Here is a 17,066-nt window from a genome sequence, read left to right as displayed (position 1 = left end):
TTCAACTGGTGAGAAAACTGGAGAATATGCTGGCCAGGGCAGCAGTCGAACATTTCCCGTATCAAGAAAGGCCCGTACAGGACCTGCAACATGCGGTCGTGCAGTATCCTGCTGAAATGTAGGGTTTCGTAGGGATCGAATGAAGGGTAGAGCCACGCGTCTGAAATGTAACGTCCACTGTTCAAAGTGCCGTCAATGCGAACAAGAGGTGACCGAGACGTGTAACCAATGGCACCCCATACCATCACGCCGGGTGATATGCCAGTATGGCGATGACGAATACACGCTTCCAATGTGCGTTCACCGCGATGTCGCCAAACACGGATGCGACCATCATGATGTTGTAAACAGAACCTGGATTCATTCGAAAAAATGACGTTTTGCCATTCCTGCACCCATGTTCGTCGTTGAGTCACCATCGCAGGCGCTCCTGTCATGTAGCGTCGGGTAATCGCAGCCGTGGTCTCCGAGCTGATCGTCCACGCTACTGCAGACGCCGTCTAACTGTTCGTGCAGATGGTTGTTGTCTTGCAAACGTCCCCATCTGTTGACTCAGGGATCGAGACGTGGCTGCAAGATCCGTTACAGCCATGCGGATAAGATGCCTGTCATCTCGACTGCTAGTGATACGAGGCCGATGGGATCCAGCACGGCGTTCCGTATTACCCTTCTGAACCCACCGATTCGATATTCTGCTAACAGTCATTGGATCTCGACCAACGCGAGCAGCAGTGGCGCGATACGATAAACCGCAATCGCGGTAGGCTACAATCCAACCTTTCTCAAAGTCGGAAACGTGATGGTACGCATTTCTCCTCCTTACACGAGGCATCACAACAACGTTTCACTAGGCAACGCCGGTCAACTGCTGTGTGTGTATGAGAAATCGGTTGGAAAATTCCCTGATGTCAGTATGTTGTAGGTGTCGCCACCGGCGCCAACCTTGTGTGAATGCTCTGAAAAGCTAATCATTTGCATATCACAGCATCATCTTCCTGTCGGTTAAATTTCGCGTCTGTAGCACGTCATCTTCGTGGTGTAGCAGTTTTAATGGCCAGTGCAAACGCAACCACAAGGTGTAGCGTGGACAAACAAAAAAATAGTTCCAGACTTTTCCTGGTTAAAAATACCGTTTAAAATATACCTTTTCCCGGGTCAAAATACACTATTGGAGTATTTTGCTGCCTACGTAGCAGAATTCCTTAACTCTGTTTACTCCACGATCCCCGATGCTAACTTTTAGTTTCTCGCTGTTGTCAATTCTGCTCCTTCTTATTACTTTCATCTTTCCGTATTCTGTACCCTTTAGACTCTTCATTCCGTTCAACACATTCTGCAATTCTCCTTCACATTTACTGAGACCACAATGTTGTCAGCGAATCTTATCGTTGATATCCGTTCACTCTGAATTTTAATCCTACTCTTGAACCTTTCTTTTATTTCCGTCCATGTTTCTTCGACGTACGGATTGAACAGTAAGGGCGAAAGACTACATCCTTGTCTTATACCCTTTCTAGTCAGAGCACTTCGTTCTTAGCCTTCCAGTCTTATTGATCCCTCTTGGTTAGGAAGTCTGTAATGTCTAAATAGGGACCTTTAGCCGCAGTGCTGCATGAGGAAGAGAGATCAGAGGGTTTCGAAATTACATCTGGTCGAAGAGATTAATTTAGCTCCAAGCGGGCGGATAGATCAGCAGTATACGTAAAATGATGTCTCATCATAAATCAAAAGCCTATGCAGACGACATTTTACTTGTCAGCCAGAATGAGAATGGGCTGAGAAATTTGGCAAAAGGCGTCATGGTAGAGGCGACGAAACTGGGTTTACAGATCAATGAAAACTAGACTGAACAACTACTTGTATCACGCACAGAGCAAGATCAAGTCAGGTCACGCTGTCTTCACACAGACTGGCATGTGTTACTCAATCCTGAGAAATACACTAGGTTCAACGCTATTACACACAAGACTAAACTCAAGACATCCTCCTCATCATTTGCCCAGTTGTTTTCTACGGCGTAGTAACACGGAAAGCGAGGCCCACAAGAAAAACAGACCGTGGCACATACGTCACAGCACGTGACACTGCAGATCTTACGAGTGCTAGCAGCCGTCTCCAGCGGGATCAAGTAACTACTCCAGACGAGTTTAACAATGCGTTTACATGCATGCTAGCTCTCATTAGCACACGACAAAGTGACACGACAAATGGGTATCTTTTCACTGATATTTTGATTTCTCGTGGGCCCTGCACGGAACGGAGTGTTCGCGAGGTATGGTGGACAAGGCGACTGCTGTGACGTCACATGCTCGTTGCGGGGTGGGGTGGGGTGGGGTGGGATGGGGGGGGGGGGGGGGGGTCGTAATTCTCACTGCCTCCGATGGACAGCTAGTAAGGAAGAGAGCAAACGTGTTGTCTTCTTTGTATTACAACCAGGCAGCTGAGAGGACGGCGAGTGGCGTGACGGGAAGTCAGAGGATCATAAATGCATTGAGAAACAAGAGACTCCAGCACATTAGCGTGAGGCGAGAACATGCGAGAACGCAATGCCTGGAGATTTGGCGGGACAGCTATAAAAACCGCTCCTCCTTGACAGTGCGAGAATACGTGCGGGAGAATGGTACAACAAATTGGGCATTTTAAGACAGTGAAAGAAGTGGCCCTAAATCCACACAGGTTCAGGCACCTTGTTGTAACAGTGGATGATCTTTCTGACCGATGATAGCTTCAAAAAATGGTTCAAATGGCTCCGAGCACTATGGGACTTAACTTCTGAGGTCATCAGTCCCCTAGAACTTAGAACTACTTAAACCTAACTAACCTAAGGACGTCACACACATCCATGCCCGAGGCAGGATTCGAACCTGCGACCGTAGCTGTCGCACGGATCAAGACTGTAGCGCCTAGAACCGCTCGGCCACTCTAGCCGGCTGACAGGTTCACGATAATTAAGGTGCCTGTACTTATTTAGCTTTTGACCTCCAAATACTTCGCTACAAAACAGTACACACACATTTCCACCGACGTATGAGTGTGGCTCGTAATGTCGACAGAAGTAATATTTTAAGGATGGATCAAACTATGGAAACAATACGACAAGTACGCAAAGGAAAAGAATTTTATTGTGTAATTAATTCTATTATTTACGAAGATATGGAATGATCTGTTGTTTTGTTCTGGTACTCAATATTTATTACTGGTACTTCAGAGAGACTGTTGAAGCCTACAGCGCAGGGGTGGCTCCAGTGATTTTGCCTCTCCTTGCAGAATTTTGAAGGATTTGGTATTTCCACAGTGAAGGCTAGTTTTCGTGCGTCATGCCTTACCTCTCGCAGCGCCGGCGAGCGCACGCCGTCGCTTTACGGCGGAGGCAAAGTGGTGTTTTTCTAGAAATTAAGGACAGAGCTCTCCGGTAGAGAAACCTTGTACGCTACTGGCTAATAAGGCGACTAGCTATTACGAAAGTGCCAAGAACTTGAATACTTCTGGCGGTTGTTTTTAGTGAAGTGGGAAAACGAGCTCTTTCTTTCGTGATAATCGTAGATTTTGTACGTTCGCATGAGTCTAGAACTTGAGTAATTAAAGTAAGTTCAGCTTAGGCAGCACACTCAAAGGTAAACTTTAGATTAGCAGTTAGGGTGGTGAATTAACCCATGAATTCGTGGATTTAGGACAACTGAAAACGATAAACGGAAGAACTGTGAAAGAAGACAGGAGCATAAATAATTTGTCTTTCGAAAACTAACTGCCGCATTTTGAAGTAATTTCACAATGCGACTGACGTAAGATTTATAGCCAATTTCTGAGCCTCCGTGCTCTTTTGCTAGCATGCAGTGAAAGTTCTCCACTAAACGTCAACTAACAGCGAAGAGGGCTCTCAGTACGCAGAGGCAGACAGATTTTGCTAATCTGATTTATTTGCACTCGCTTCACTCTCTCCGCCATTCTGGTCACAGGCAGGTCAATCGGCACCGACCGATTGCCGTGTCATCCTCTGCCAATGGCGTCAAGTTCAAGTCCTCCCTCTAAGGAAAAATTTCTGGCAGTACCCGGAGTTGAACCCGGGTCCTCCATATGACAGTCAGCCACGCTGACCACACTGCTACCGAGACGGACTAGAGAACGCAGGTGATCAGTTATTTTCCGTTTTTCTAGATTTCCTACTACTCCGTACACTGATTAGAGTGGTGATCGTAAAGAGTATTTCCTCCGAGCCTCTCACTGTTAACTAACAATTCTTCACGAATGAAGGTCAGAATGTAATTTTGTACGGCGGTCATCAAAAAGCGTAAGGTTTTAGCGTTCAAACTCGAATTATAAATCTACCAAGCATTCATTCATCACATAGTCAAGGTACTACCGAACGTGAAAAATGTATTAAAAATAAATAATGGTTCTAGAACCGACCCCAGATTTATAAAGTACGCACGAATTTCAATGCACGGAAGAAGAATTAACCGTTATTCTTCTGTGAGTTCGGTGAAATAAGTCCCGGTGAAGAACATGTTCTAACGCCATCATTGCCCAATGAGTGTGATGGGCAGATTTCAACAAAACACCGTGTTAGGTTGTTTAATGTATGTTAGATAACCTAACTTCTTTGCCCAGCACGCCCTAGATATTTTAAACCTCCATCCTGCTAGATTTTCTGACCATTTTGACAACACTACTGACAACATGGAAGCAGGCACAAAACTTCCAAGGCATTTTAGTTTTCTGCAAGATAAATAAAGGAAGGCAACACCCATGTCTTGAGAAGCAGACGTTGTAAAAGTTGTCACAACAATGTTAAACTAATTGTATCAACTTAGTTATACCTTCGGTCTATATACTTATGATGCTATCACAAACACACACACACACACACACACACACACACACACACACACACACACACACACACACACGTGCTACTCCTAATCCTCTCCTCCTGTGTGTTACGAACAGCTACTGGAAGTTCACTATTTGTGTTTGGGACAGTGAATAGCATACTGATCTAAGTACGGAAAAATTAATCTTAATGCAGATGAGTAGGAAAAACAATCTTTTAACATTAATGGTATGCCGCTTAACACAGTCACGTCGACCGAATAACTAGCCCCGGAACGGTGGAAAGCAACATAAAATGAAACAAGCGTGCAGGGCCGGTCGTAGGGATGGCGAATTGTAGACTTCGACTTGTTCGGAAAATCCTAGGAAAGTGTAGGTCATCTATAAAGAAGACAGCAAACCAAACACTTGTATGACTTATTCTTGAATACTTCACGAGTGTTTGGGATCCCTCCAGGTAGCTTTAAGAAAGACATCGAAGCAGTTCGGAGGAGTGCTGCAAAATTTGTTAACGACAGGTCCAACCAACAACCAGTTACCAGTTACCACGGAGATGCTTCGATAAGACCAATGGGTTTCCCGGTAGCGAAGGTATTGTCCTTTTCAAAAAACACTCATGACGAAGTTTGGAGATACCAGCATTTACAACAGAGTACAGAAAGGAACGATCTTACTGCCACCAGTATTTATCACGCGTACGGACCGCAAGAGCCGATAAGAGTAATCAGGGCTAATGCCGAAGCGTGTATATATATATATATATGTGTGTGTGTGTGTGTGTGTGTGCGTGAATCACTTTTTCCTCCCTCCATTTGCTAGTGGTAGAGGAGGGGGACCGACAAGCAATGGTGCGAGATACACTCGCTCATTCGCCGTATGGTCACTTGCGATAAGTATGTCTTTGTATGTGTACTTGTTTCCCGAATTAAAAGAACTTAAATACACTACTGGCCATTAAAATTGTTACACCAAGAAAAAATGCAGATGATAAACGGGTATTCATTGGACAAATATACTAGAACTGACATGTGATTACATTTTCACGCAAATTGGGTGCATACATCCTGAAAAATCAGTACCCAGAACAACCACCTCTGGCCATAATAATTGCCTTGATACGCCTGAGCATTGAGTCAAACAGAGCTTGGATGGGGTGTACAGGTACAGCTGGCCATGCAGCTTCAACATGATACCACAGTTCATCAAGAGTAGTGACTGGCGTATTGTGACGAGCCAGTTGCTCGGCCACCACTGACGACACGTTTTCAATTGGTGACAGATCTGGAGAATGTGCTGGCCAGGGCAGCAGTCGAACATTTTCTGTATCCAGAAAGGCCCGCAACCTGCAACATGCGGTCGTGCATTACCCTGCTGAAATGTAGGGTTTTGCAGGAATCGAATGAAGGGTAGAGCCACGGAAGTAACACATCTGAAATGTAACGTCCACTGCTCAAAGTGGCGTCAATGCGAACAAGAGGTGCCGAGACGTGTAACCAATGGCACCCCATACTATCACGCCGGGTGATACGCAAGTATGGCAATGACGAATACACGCTTCCAGTGTGCGTTCACCGCGATGTCGCCAAACACGGATGCGACAGTCATGATGCTGTAAACAGAACCTGGATTCATCCGAGAAAATGACGTTTTGCCATTAGCGCACCCGGGTTCGTCGTTGAGTACACCATCGCAGGCGATCCTGTTTGTGATGCAGCGTCAAGGGTAACCGCAGCTATGGTCTCCGAGCTGATAGTCCATGCTGCTGCAAACGTCGTCGAACTGTTCGTGCAGATGGTTGTTGTCTTGCAAACGTACCCATCTGTTGACTCAGGGATCGAGACGTGGCTGCACGATCCGTTACAGCCATGCGGATAAGATGCCCGTCATCTCGACTGCTAGTGATACGAGGCCGATGGGATCCAGCACGGCGTTCCGTAATACTCTCCTGAACCCATCGATTCCATATTCTGCTAACAGTCATTGGATCTCGACCAATGCGACCAGCAATGTCGCGATACGATAAACCGCAATCGCGATATGCTACAATCCGACCTTTATCAAAGTCGGAAACGCGATGGTACGCATTTCTCCTCCTTACACGAGGCATCACAACAACGTTTCACCAGGCAACGCCGGTCAACTGCTGTCTGTGTATGAGAAATCGTTTGGAAACTTTCCCCATGTCAGCACGTTTTAGGTGTCGCCACCGGCGCCAACCTTGTGTGAATGTTCTGAAAAGTTAATCATTTGCATATCACAGCATCTTCTTCCTGTCTGTTAAATTCCGCGTCTGTAGCACGTCATATACGTAGTGTAGCAATTTTAATGGCCAGTAGTGTATGAATCCAGAGGCCGTGACCGCGGAGCGCACGATCCGTCGTAGAGCTAGTTACACTCAAAGGAGAAAAAGATCGACGTAGCACAAAGGAACTATCTGAATGGGTTGGAAGTTGGTAAATGTGATGTACATTTACAGACAAACGAATTATTTTAGTTTCAGAAAAATTGATCATTTATTCAAGAGATGGAGTTTCACAAATTGACCAAGTCGATAATGCATTGGTCCACCTCTCGCCCTTATGCAAGCAGTTATTCGGCTTTGCATTGACTGACAGAGTTACTGGATGTCCTCCTGAGGGATTCTGTTCAATTTGCGTCGTCAGAATTCCGAGCTAGTTGGAGGGCTCTAACCATAATGCTCCAAACGTTCTCTACTGGGGAGAGATCCGGCGTTCTTGCTGGCCAAGTAAGGTTTGGCAAGCACAAGACAAGCAGTAGAAACTCTCGCCACGTGCGGTTCGTCATTATCATGCCGAAATGTAAGCCCAGGATGGCTTTCCATGAAGGGCAACAAAACGGGGCGTAGAATATCGTCGACGTACAGCTGTGCTGTAAGTGTGCCAAGGATGGCAACTAAAGGAGTCTTGCTATGAAAAGAAATGACACCCCAGACCATCACTCCTGGCTGCCGGGTCGGATAACAGGCTGGTACCCCACTGCTGTCCAGGGTGTCTCCAGACACGTCGTCATTGACAGTTCTACTCCAGTGAATGCAATGCCAGGCCGATGACGTGTTTTTTATTTCTGAGTGTGTATTAATTTGTACTCATAGCTACTTATTGCTAGTTTTACTTTATACATAAGCGACAGATCAAAAATTGTTCAAACGGCTCTGAGCACTATGGGACTTAAACTCTGAGGTCATGAGTCACCTAGACTTAGAACTACTTAAACCTAACTAACCTAAGGACTTCACACACATCCATGCCCGAGGCAGGACTCGAACCTGCGACCGTAGCGATCGCGCGGAAACTTTGAAAGAAAGGTGACGTTCTCACGCAACCCTATTGGATAAATCAAGAGAACAGGAATTCGAGGAAAATTGTGCACTAGTTGCGTTGCTTTTCCCATATAATTTGTGTACCGAGGTATATAGGCACTTTCCCTGAGCCCCTGCGTGAATGAATAGGGGTTGAAAATGTCTAATACTGCTAACAAGTACGCTCTGTCTTGTTGCTTGGTGGCTTGCGGAATACGGGCGTAAGTGAAGAAGAAAAATATTTGGAAACAAAAGCAACGCTCACAGGTGTTTAAGAATTCAAAAGATTAAGTAACACCTTAAGTAAGTGTGCAATTTCAGTGCAGGTCTGACGCTACGCTTTCATCAACACTTTTCAAGCGTTGCACGTTCGTCAAGTTAATTCCGCACACGTGCTCTTCACAAGGATGAGCGAGTCGTCGAGCGTCCGGGCGCGTGTAATACGAATGCATTCTTTGTAGCAACACAACTTTCACGGCAGCGGTACTGGTACCTTTCCAGACGTGTTCCTTCCTACTGTACATCAGCAGACCCGGAACTGTATCCCGGGTAATGTTTTGTTGCAGTAATCGAGCGGTACGTGTTTTAAACGAAAAATGAAATGTGAGGATTATAAAAGTCGTACGAGAGAAAACATTGAGCAGATATCTATGTACCAAAAAAATTAGGTTTCCGCGACATTTCGACGCTATTAATGAAACATTCAAAAAGTGCGCCGTCGACTCGGGTTACCACTGAAAGCATATGTCGCTGATACGTTTCCGGTAGCGCACGAATTTTTTACTAAGTGCTCCACAGCTAAGAAATCTTAAATCTAAGGACGAGGTCTAATGCACAACGCGAAGGCCAATATTATAAAAACGAACATATTCAACAAGTCAGGAAGGTAAGCAAGTGAACACTTTGTCCATTATTTACAGTATTGTCCGTAAGGTGCATGTTTTTATCACAGGGGACCATGAGTTTACTTATGCTTTCAACATATACTTAGGCCCCTACTGCACAGAGGTAGTGAAATTTTGTACAATACATTAGCATATATTTCAGCAACCGTAAAAAATAATTTTTTTTTTTTTTAGTCACCAGTCGTCTGACTGGTTTGATGCGGCTCGCCAAGAATTCCTTTCTTGTGCCAACCTCTTCATCTCAAGAGTAGTACTTGCAACTTGCGTCCTCTGTTTGCTGGATGTATTCCAAATCTTTGTCTTCCTCTATAGCTTTTACTTCCAACAGCTCCCTCTAGTACCATGGAAGTTATTCCATGATGTCTTAACACAAGTCTTACCATCTTGTTCCTTCTTCTTGTCGTCAGAGTTCTCCGTATATTCCTTTCCTCGACGATACTACGAAGAACCTCCTGATTGCTTACTTGATCAGTTCATCTAATTTTCAATATTCTTCTGTAGCACCACACCTCATACACGTTGATTCTCTTCTACTCCTTGCTCCGTCCATCATTGGTTATTTTGCCGCCTAGGTAGCAGAATTCCTTAACTTCATCTACTTCGTGACCACAAATCCTGATGCTAAGATTCTCGCAGTTCTCGTTCCTGTTACTTCTCATCACTCTCGCCTTTCTTCAATTCACTCTCTCTGGTGCCTTTACCTTTCCTAAAGCCAAACTGATCCTCATCCAACACATCCTCAATTTTCTTTTCCATTCTTCTGTATATTTTTTCTTTACATCAACTTGGATGTACGAGTTGTTAAGCTAATTGTGCGATAATTTTCGCTGTTGTCAGTTGTTGCAACATTCGGAACTGTTGTAAGGTATTTTCTCTGGAAGTCAGATGCTATATCGCCAGACTCATACATCCTACACACCAACGTGAATAGTCGTCTTGTTGCCACTTCCCCCAATGACTTTAGAAAGCCTTATGGGCTGTTGTTCTGCCTTATTTGATCTTAAGTCTTCCAAAGCTCTTAAATTCTGATTCTAATACTCGATCCCATATCTCTTCTATATTTTAGACAAAACGTTCGTAGCCTGGCTTCTTGAATGGACCGAGAAGGTAAAAAGTCTTGCGTAATCACGTTTCGAGAATGTGGAAAATGTGAGAGAACATTTCACAGTTTGTTTTCTCGGAAGCCTTCATCTGCTTTTATGTACGAACTTCTATGCCCTGCTGTAGAATTCTCTTCCCTGTGACTAATCTTCAAGGCATCGTCGGGTTAACAACGGTAAACAATTTGACGACTGTCACGAAAGGCTCGCGGAAGCCACTACAATTTTTATTGCACATGAGCGAAAATTTTCCCAGACAGCAACAGATCACAAATTGTCCACATCAAGGAGATCACTGGCTAAGCGATTCATTATCTGCAATGATAATTGGCTACACAGAATTTCCTTTGTTCTTCACGCTAACAAAAATTTGAGGCAAGCAGAATTTTAGGAACGATGTGAAAACAAATCTTGAAGCTGCGGGCTGTGACAACTTCAGAAATAGCGCATATATTTCGGAGATTTCACATACAATGTACACCGAAGAAAAAAAAAAAGTGTTGTAAGGTGTGTTTTCCCACCTCAGGATCAGGGCTCTTTCCACCCCGTGAAAGATACTGTAGGTCTGTGCAAAGCAGATGTGTCTATGAGATAACTTTAATTGCTGTGCAGCTTGGTACATGTCGGTCGGACCATGAGGAAGACTGCTGTGTGGAACATTCAAGGTACACACGCTTACAACAGCCCAACAAATCTGTGATTGCGAAACACTACCTCTATATTGCTAATAACATGGAATTTGAGAACACGAGTTTTTTTAGCGTCCGCTTCCGACGACTGGGGCAGCATTATAAGCTAATTTGTTGAAATTAAATTAGTGTGTAGATTATTTAAGAGGGTCGGAGGGGATGGGGACGGATCTGCTCGTGTGCTCTTTCTCTAGTGAAATAGAATAGGGAGGAAGTCAGTAAAGCTCCGTCTATAGCCACGCATTTCGGCGGTAGAGATGGCAGGCCGAATCGCTGGTGTCCAGTATGTGTAGCAGACCATTCTGCAAAGAATCTCATACTGACTATTCCTGCGCAAATCCGCACACCGCGAATTCACATTGCAGAGCACCGGCAGCTTAGACTGCGGTCCACGCCTTGAAAGTGACTTGTGGGTTACTTGTTCCAATATCGGTAGTTGTTGACGAGTTCATCCGGCCACTGTTTTATTCTCAAGTTGCTAGCTTTCAATTTGGATAAAAAATGGGGTTGGGAGCGGGTGTTGAAGAGCTTTTAGTCTGCTATGAAATTCCACCAGGATTAGAAACCCAACTTATAAAAAAAGAGAACTGAAGCCGACAAAAAATGGCTCTGAGCACTATGGGACTTAACATCAATGGTCATCAGTCCCTGAAGCCGACAACTTTAACGCGATGTCTGCTCGTCGTCCCGACCAACTGATAGGTCGACGAATTCAACGAAACCAACGCACAGTGGAAGGGCAGTATGTCTCGTTACAAGCCTGGCTCTTAGATAACGAAGTCTGACGTAAGCCAGCTCGGCTGTATTTGGTGACTCGCAAACATGTGATAATGGTAGTTCAATGATAGGTGCATTCTGGAGGACGACCTAGTTTTACGATTACCACAGTGTCTCAGTCACAGCATACCATTTACAAGACGCTTCGTTTAACTGTACCATTCCTCTATATCTCTAAATCTTTCATCACCATTTGGCTACATTAAGATTAGGATTGCCTCGGTGTCGATTACCGAGGGCTGTAGGGCTTCCTCTGACATTTAACGTGACTGTTGGTTCAGCAGCTGGCTTTCGAGCTTCATGTACGCGGGAACCTGCAAATCGACTCACTTGATTGGCTCTTCCTTGTGTCAGTGGAAAACAGGTCGCTAATATTTCGAGCTGCAATTTCTAATTATGGCTGAAGTAATTCTGGAGCTGTTCATCGCTTGACCGAGACACGAGGTATACGAATATCGACATGCCGTACTGTAAGTGGACCGGACACTCTTCTGCACTTGAAACGGTAAATTTCTGAACTGCAATCGAGAATGAGGCTGAATGGATCATATAATGGCATTCCTTAAAGTCTGTTTATCATGGTGAAATTATCTAAAGGGAGCATTTGGGGAGGTTTTTGTAGCTTACAGTATGAAGTGTCTCACAAACGCACCCGATATAGCCATTCTGGTATATTTAAATGAAAATGTCGGCGCAACCTGAATCTCTGGATGTGTGGCATAAATATTAGAAGCAGTATATAGATATAATAATGACCTGTCTTAACTAACAGTGTGTGAATAGCATAAAAGAGTAAAAAATCTACATTTTTTACCTTCGAAGAACACTAAGTTACGAGGTGTGATCAAAAAGTAACGGGAATTTGTTTTTGTTTAAATAACTTTATTTATTGATCATCAACTTTGGCCCCTTCAAAGTAATGCCCCTCACATATAATACACTTGTGTCAGCGTTTTTTTCCGATCTTGGAAGCTCTTCTGGAACTCACTTTTCGGTATGATGTTCAGCTACTTCAGTGACTCCATTTTTATCGCATCAATGGTGGTAAAACGACGTCGTATCATGGTTCTCTGCAGCCTCGGGAATGGAAAGAAGTTACAGGAGGCTATGTCTGGCGGATACGATGGATAAGGAAATTTAACTTTTTTTGCCAAAAAATCACGAACAGGCATGGAGGTGTGAGCGGGAGCATTATCGTGAAGCAAATTCCTCGAATGCTTTTGCCACAATTCTAGTCGTTTTCGTTGGACTACTTCGCGCATGAGGCCAATAACTTCCAGGTACTATTCCTTACTGACCATACGACGATAAGGTCTGTCCAATTTTAATCGACGAAAACAGTGAGGACAGCCTTCACATGTGATCGAACCTGTCAAATTGCTTTCAGTCTTGGCTCTTCAGGTAGTTTCCACTGGAGCTATTGGGCCTTGCTTTCGATGTCACACCAGCATACCCGTGTTTCGTCACCTGTTACTACCTCCTTTAGAAGTTCTGAATAGTTGTCGACTTCGTTCAGCAATTCCTGAGCGATGTCTGTGCGGCGTCGTGTTTCGTCGAAATTCAACAATTTTCGAGCAAACTTTACTGCTACAAGTTTCATGCCCAATACATCAGGCCGGCCGAAGTGGCCGTGCGGTTAAAGGCGCTGCAGTCTGGAACCGCAAGACCGCTACGGTCGCAGGTTCGAATCCTGCTTCGGGCATGGATGTTTGTGATGTCCTTAGGTTAGGTAGGTTTAACTAGTTCTAAGTTCTAGGGGACAAATGACCTCAGAAGTTGAGTCCCATAGTGCTCAGAGCCATTTGAACCAATACATCAAAAAAAATTGCTTGGCGTGAGCTAAATGATATGCAGACATCATCAGTAACCTCTCCAATGGTGATTCGGCGATTTTCTGGAACTATTTTACTTCTTCCACACTGCCGCCAGTAATTGATGTACCAAGGTGTGCAGGGCAGTCCTCACCTTCAATCACTTCTTGGGCCTCTTCGAAAACTATAGCGCTCGTAAACACTTGTTTTACTCATAGTAGATTCGCAAAAAGCCACAGTCAGCATTTCGAATGCGCTGACTTTTCTTTGTTTCATTTTCAAGCCAATTTTAATGCAAATTCTTTGATCCATGTTCGTTGCAATTAAAAATTCGTGGAGAACTCGAAAACACATGTAACCTTTTCTACTGTCGACGATAAACTAAATATTCAAAACAGGTGAAAATGCAAACATAGCTCACGAACATGTGTACCGACAAGATAAAAGAAAAGGTTTGATAATCGGATGTACAAAGCCTCGGAATTAAATTTCCATTACCTCTGAGCCCATCTGGTATACGGATGACAAATATTACATCCAACTTTTAAAGCTTTCTTCCAATTCACACAATTTGAGGAAATCCTCATGTTTCAGTGAGTGGTGTGGAAGGAGCTGCATGTTGTAATAATGACATGGTGACATACGTTGGCCTCAGCCGCTGATTAGCAACATGGAAACCGAAATCATGGGAAAGCAGGGCAGTTAGCGAATGACCAGCTAGCAGCGGAAGCTGAAATTGCAAGCATGCTGACGTAATTGCGAACCAACAGTCGCTATACACGAATCTGGCGTGTAATTGCCAGCCTCCCGACCCTGGCGGTGACCCTGCATGACGCAGCAACGCGTTGCCAACGGAGCCGCAGATGCCTGCGTTGCTACTCGAAGTCTCGCAGACTCACGCGACGGCTGCCAGTTTTCAGCTTCTCAACAGCGACATTAAGAGTTTCTGAAATGAAAGATTCGAACAGAGCTTTCTTCGACTTCTGAGCACATCTTAGAGCAGTGGTCCCCCAGCTGCGGATAATTACCCCCGAGGGGTAAAATGTAATTTTCTGAGGGGTAAAAACAAAGTAATTATCAATATTTTGTGCGCCTGTAACACACCGAGGAGACAAAAGTCATGGGACACACAACATCGTGTCGGACCGCCTTTTACCCAGGATAGTGCAGCAACTCTACGTGGCATGGACTCAACAAGTCGTTGGAAATCCCCTGCAGAAATACTGACCCATGCTGCTTCTATACGAGGGGCGTATGAAAAGTCCGTGCAAAGTCCGAGAGATGGCACCACCGGTGCGTATCGAGGTCATGTTTAGTTAGTAGCATCTTTGGAAAGAACGTACACCAAGTTTCAGCCATATTAGTCTATTTCTTTGCGTTTGGCATTCGCGAATCAAGGAAGTCGTGTGATTGTCAAAAAATGAACGAAAAAGAATTTCGTGTGGTGATTAAACATTACTTTATGAAAGGCAAAACGCCTCAGAAGACTAAAGAGAAGCTTGATAAACATTACGGTGACTCTGCACCTTCGATTAGAACAGTTTATAAGTGGTTTCAAAATTTTCGGAGTGGCCATATGGGCACAAGTGGTGATGAACGTTCTGGACGCCCTGTGGAGGTTACGACTCCAGAAACCATTGATAAAATCCATGGCATGGTGATGGATGACAGAAGACTTACGGTGCATGTGATTGCTAGTGCTGTGGGCCATCTCGAATAAACTGGTACATAATATTTTGCATAAACATTTGGACATGAGAAAGCTATCCGCAAGATCGGGTCCGAGATTGCTCACGCTTGACCAAGAACGGAATCCTGTGAAGTGTTGCAAGGATGGTTTGCAGCTGTTCAGGAAGAATCCGCAGGACTTTAAGCGTCGTTTCGTCACTGTGGATGAAACATAGATATATTACTAGACTCCTGAGACCAAACAACAATCTAAACAATGGGTTACCAAGGCAGAATCTGCACCAAAAAAGGCGAAGACCGTTCCTTCGGCCGGAAAAGTTATGGCGACTGTCTTTTGGGATTCGCAAAGGATAATCCTCATCGACTATCTGGAAAAGGGTAAAACTATTAGAGGTGAATGTTATTCATGGTTATTGGACCGTTTGAAAACCGAGCGAGCTGCAAGAAAAACGCTGGCGATTGGACCGCAAAAAAGTCCTTTTCCATCACGACAATGCACCAGCACACACCTCAGCAGTTGTGGTCGTAAAATTAATGGAAACAGGATTCCAACTCTTTTCACATCCCCCTATTCTCCAGACTTGGCTCCCTCAGACTACTATTTGTTCCCCAATTTGAAGAAATGGCTGGCGGGACAAAGATTTTATTGAAACGAGGAAGTGATTGCAGCAACTAATAGCTATTTTGCAGACTTGGTCATTTTCTATTATTCGGAAGGGATCAACAAATTAGAACGGCGTTGGACGAATTGCATAAGTCTAAAAGGACACTATGTCGAAAATTAAAAAAGGTTTACCCCAAACACGTAAGTTGTGTGTATTTTTGTACGGACTCTTCAAACGCCCCTCTTAACTGTTCATAACTGCAAAAGCGTTGCCGGTGCGGGATTATATGCATGATCTGGCCTCCTGATTATGCCGCATAAGTGCTCGATAAGATTCATGTTGGGCGATCTGGGTGGCAAAACCAATCGCCAGATCTGTCTAGAGTGTTCTTCAAACCAATCGCGAACAACTGTGACATGGCGCATTATCATCCATAATAATTCCATTGTTGTTTGGGTAGATGAAGTCCACGAATGGCTGTAAATGTTCTCGAAGTAGCCGAACATAACCATTTCTTGTCAGTGACCAGAGGACCCAGTCCATTCCATGTGACCACAGCACACCATTATGAGCCACCACCAGCTTGCACAGTGCCTCTGTGACAAATTGGGTCCATCGCTTTGAGTGGTCTGCGCCACACTCGAACCCTACTATCAGTTCTTACCAACTAAAATCAGAACTAATCTGACCAGGCCATCTAGGGTCCAACCGGTATGGTCACGAGGCCAGGAGCGCCGCTACAGGCGTTGTCGTACTGTTAATAAAGGCACTCGTATTGGTCGCCTGCTGCCATAGCATATTAACAACAAATTTCGCCGCACTGTCCTAACGAATACGCTCTTCGTTCGTCCCACATTGATTTCTGCGGTTATTTCGCGCAGTGTCGCTTGTCTGTTACCACACACTACGCAAACGCCGCTGCTCTCGGTTTTTAAGTGAAGGCTCTAGGCCACTGCATTAACCGAGGTTAGGGGTAACGCCTAAAATTTGATATTTTCGGCACACTCCTTACACTATGGATCTCGAAATACTGCACTCCCTAACTATTTCCGAAATTGAATGTCCCATGTGTCTAGCTCCAACTACTGTTCCGCGTTTTAACTATGTCGATTCCCGTCGGGTGGTCTTAATCAGACCGGAAACTTTTTCACATGAATCACTTTAGTACAAATAGCTCCACCAATGTACTTGCCTTTCATACCCTGTTACGCGATACTATCGCCAACTGTATATCTGCATATCGCTATCCGATGAATTTTGTCACATCACTGTACTGATTACGAAAGTTAACAGTAATTACATTTGTTTCAAATACTAGCCGTTACGCGTGACGCAGTGTGG

General features: G+C 44.6%; 1 protein-coding gene across 1 annotated transcript in view; it reads right to left on the bottom strand.

Annotated features, from left to right (window-relative positions):
- The window catches only part of LOC124605579 (NADPH--cytochrome P450 reductase), a 221,716-nt gene that overhangs the window by 103,895 nt on the left and 100,755 nt on the right, over window positions 1-17,066 (bottom strand). The window lies entirely within an intron of this gene.

Source organism: Schistocerca americana, chromosome 3 (genome assembly GCF_021461395.2).
Source record: "Schistocerca americana isolate TAMUIC-IGC-003095 chromosome 3, iqSchAmer2.1, whole genome shotgun sequence".
NCBI classification, from domain to species: domain Eukaryota; kingdom Metazoa; phylum Arthropoda; class Insecta; order Orthoptera; family Acrididae; genus Schistocerca; species Schistocerca americana.
This window is presented reverse-complemented; position numbering and strand designations above follow the sequence as displayed.